This window comes from Rana temporaria, chromosome 7 (genome assembly GCF_905171775.1).
Source record: "Rana temporaria chromosome 7, aRanTem1.1, whole genome shotgun sequence".
Taxonomy (NCBI): Eukaryota; Metazoa; Chordata; class Amphibia; order Anura; family Ranidae; genus Rana; species Rana temporaria.
Window position 1 is genome coordinate 67579958 of NC_053495.1, and position 4490 is coordinate 67584447.

Below are 4490 nucleotides of genomic sequence, written 5' to 3' on the forward strand. Positions count from 1 at the left end.
ATTGCAAACCTGCAAGTTGCCCCTCCCACCTAGAGACAGGGAGGGAAGGCTACATACATTGGCAGGATTTGGGTGCCGGCGTGATCGGCTTACGCACTCAGGGACGGATTAGTCCCCCAGCTGGGCCTTTGACAGCCTGGGAGGATTGCCCCTAAACAATACACACACATAGTGTGTATGTATATTATGTAGGTGTATGCACACATGCCTTTGGAGGAAACCGGAGTACCTCCGGGTACTCCGGTTTCCTCCAAAGGCATGTGTGCATACACCTACATAATATACATACACACTATGCAATACCCTGCAAACCCACGCAGACACAGGGAGCGACAATGCAAGCTCCAGGCAGATTGGCGTCAGTGTCCGGATTCGAACCAATGACTCTCTTGCTGCCAAGTAATGGAGTTAAGCACTACACCACCGTGTGCATAAAACCATTCTGAAACAGAAGCCCTGGATAACAAGGGCGCAGCATTTAATGAAGCATCACAGACCTATATGAGGCCCTGGACCAGCTGGTCCGCTAGCCTAATAACCTCAGGAGAGAGTCGGTGCACTGTCTGGTGCAAAATGCTCACTCCGTGAGTTGTATACAGCACTAGGGGTCAGGACTACTCCAAGATGGCCGCCGAGCGTTCAGAACGCGGCCACAGGAAAATGGCCGGCGCAATGTAAGCTGCGACATAGCGCGGCTACGACAAAATGGTCGCCAATGGGAGTTTTCAATGTAATTGAAAAACCTCCCAAAAAATGGCGCCAGCGCCGACTGAGACCCCAGAGAAGTGGCCACAATACCCTGCAAGCCAGACCCCAGCATGGTAAACCTGGAACGGGTCAGTACTTCGGATCTTCTATCAGTCAGATCCATACAGGCGGGGGTTCCCGCCCGGCGATGAGGGACTACAAAAGCCCTCAGCGGCTTTTCTCATTCCGCATCTCAGAAATTATCAAAGAAGGGCACAGAAGGAAAAAACCTACACAGAGCGGTCCGATTTGTGTGATCCAAAAAAGACCGAGCCCTCTGCGGAAACTCCAGCTTAAGAGAGTCCCTCGCAGCAGTAAAAAGCGCACCCATAAATGCCTTATTCTGCTTTTTTTTTTTTTTTTTTTTTACTACCCAGGTAACCTGGTCCATGGCTCCATAACAGAGCATTCCCCCAGGGGATAACTGGGGAAGGGGGCACTCTTTTACCGCCCGCCCACAGTCCATCCCCACCCTGGCACAAACGTGTCCAGGACTAACAATAAAACCTCTGTGGGAATCCCAGGTGCTAACACCTGCTGCCACCACCAGCATGTGGGGAAGGACCCAGATACTGACTCCAGATATTAATAATATTTACATAGTGTGTATTATAATATGCACACCTGTCCTTACAAATAAACAAAAGCTCCTAGAGCCCTATTCAGGGTCTCTCACCCACTTGTTGCGCTGACCAGGGGTAAACCAGGGGACTCACCTCAGGAGGAGACTGCCCAGCGCTGCTGTCCGCTCTCAGCACACAGCGTGTGAGAGGAAAAGAACTGTGTGGCATCTGTAGGGACCTGTGTTGAAACAGGAAAAGCCTCCTAGGGCATTTTTATTAAGCCCTGGTTCACACTGGGCTGCGGGAGTGAAGCCGTGCGAGTTCAGCTGAACTCGCACGATTTCACTCCCGCCGGCAGTCCCGATTTCGGCCGCGATTTAAGAGACATCTGTGCAGGTTTCAGCACAGATGTCTATGTAAATCGCGGCCCGAAATCGCAAAAAGTAGTACAAGAACTACTTTTTTAAATCGGTGCAGCGCCGCAGATGCGGAGTCGCACCGATTAGGACGGCGCCATTGCCGACAATTGGGGGCATTTGAGATGCGATTTCACATGTGAAATCGCATCTCAAATCGAATGAAATCGCACCCAGTGTGAACCTGGGCTTAAGGATAAGACACAGATACAAGCATAAAAAGCAAAACCGTTACAGGTGGGTAAGGATCACCAATCAGTCAGCGTCTAACTACTCGCTGAAGTATAATCATAAACATCTGTGCTCATCACAGGGCTTTTTACCTCACAGGAAAGCCCCATACAAAAAAGAAAAAAAAACACAGGCCAGATAGCCTGTCAGGGGGCCTTCCTGAGGGGACTGTGTTAACAGCGGCAATGTTAGCAATGCAGCAAGGGAAAAGGAGCAGGGAAGGGAGGAGAAGAGGACCCCTGAACCCCAGGAATGCCCAGCCCTACCAACCCACCGAAGCAGGAGGGACTGTACTTACCCGTCCGAGCGAGGACTCGCTGACGCATTCCTGACAGAACTACAACCGCAATGGAGGTAGCTGTCGGCCTGGTCCACTGTGAGTGAGACAACACCACAGTCCAGTCATATGTGGACCTCGGAGCAAAGCTCACCGACCACCCCAGGAGTCATGGGGTATGGCGTGGAAGACCGAGCCTCTTTGCAAAGGTGTGCCCACGCTTGCTGGTCGGACTGAGTAGACTACAAGGATCTATATTATCCAGCCTGTCTCTTAGCCAAAAGTTCAAGAAAAAGTAAAATAAAATAACATTTCTCCCCAGGGCGCTGGGCCCAAAAGGGAGCCATACATCCTTCTCCTTGCTAGGCAGAACGAAACTGAGGCTGCATGCTACAGTGAGGTGGGTTATGTCTGGAGGGACCGCCCCCTGGGCGGGGCTGTTCAACTCTGTTAATGTAACATGTATTTAACATGTTTCTGCCTAGTCCTCTCCTGTAAACAGGGAACATAACCCACTTGTCAAGATTTAAGGAGCTGTGTCCGTCCATGGACGATAAGAGAAAGGTTGTTTTAACCGTCTTCTATGATCCTCCCCTTCTTCCACAGTACCCAATCCCTCTCCTGGCAGTACAGAGCCCTAGGAGGTACTCTGCACAAGCTCAGTTTGAGGTGTATTGCTAGAGAGGTTTTTTTATGGGAAGGTGCATGTGATCAGCACTGTCCAGACAGAGGGTCAGGAGTTTTGCAGCCTCATAAGACAGACAGTCTTGGCCAGACACAGATTGATAGAAGTCACAAGACTATATAATGCTGATGAGAAAAGGTATTTAGCAGTTTATATTTACTAAAATAATCGCATTTCCATGTTTTGTGTACTGTGGGAAACCAGATATAGTGAAAGCAGGGTCCTGGGTTTAGTAACACTAACTTAGAACAGTAATGAAGTAGGTATTCGACACCTTAGAATAACAGCAGTTTTGCACCGGATTTGCATTAAATGTGCAATACATACAAAATTACACTGAAAACGTTTTTTATCTGGACTGCACTACTGCAAATACCTTTACGTACATATAATACAAGTGACACAATGAAAATATGTAAGGCAGTAAAAAGTGCAGTAAACAACAGAAACCAATTAGCTTTCAGTTTAATGTAGTTAAAGGGGCCCCCCAGCGAACCACCCCCCAGTTTTATTTAGCTGAGCCTGTTCACCTGCTGTGCGTGACCCCTGGCATTCTCTTCTCCACTGAGTCTGGCCATTGATTGAGTAGATTGATAGCAGTGCAGCCATTTGCTACCGCTGCTGTCAATCACATCCAATGACGGGGCAGGACCGAGTCATACACTTGGCATCTATGGACGCCAAGTGTATGACACGGGAGCATGCCGGCAAGCTAACCCCCTCGGGAAAGAGCTTCCCAGAGGGGGTTAGCTTTAGGGGGGAGGAGCCGAGACAGCCGCCGTGGGACCCCAGAACAGCAGGATCAAAACGAACTGCACAGTGGAGGGAAGTATAACATGTTTGTTATTTAAAAAAATAATTAACCTATACAACCCCCTTTAAATATGTAAATGTCTGAAATCTGATTGGTTGCTGTGGGTTACTACAATTTGCATAACCCTACTAATAAATTCCCACAGATCTCAGGACTCAATATTAAAAACACCTAACAGCAGCCCAGTGAACATAGATATCATGGAGTAAACGTGCACAACTCAAGGCAATACACCAGCCAAGGACAAAAACGCACAGGGTCTTCACAGAATGCGAATACGAAGAAAAATCTTTAGCTCCTTGAGGTGAAACGTGTAGATGGTCATCGTACCATATGTTTGTAGTCAAGGTGTTAATGGATTCCCGATGTACCTTTGAGCAGGCAAGTTCAAATGGCTAAAACCTTAAGGCCTCATGCACACTGGACGTTAAAATAAGGTTATAAACACGCCAGTAGCTTTGCAGTGAGTTTTTCAACTTTTTTCAAAGTTTTTGCAATAGTGTGTTTTAGCGTTTTTTACTTCAATGGATCACAAACGTTAAACGCTGGTGATCGAAGTTTTTGAGCGTTTATTAACGTTTATCAGCGTTAAAGCGTTTTTACAGCTGAAAAACGTCTCTCAGAACCCACTAGTTTTTTTTTTTTTTTACTGCTCAAAAACGTCACTGCCCAAAACTGCTGATAACAGCCTATGTGTGCATGGACACATAGGATAACATGATGGAGAGTTTAATGGCTGTAAAAACAACACAAAAAA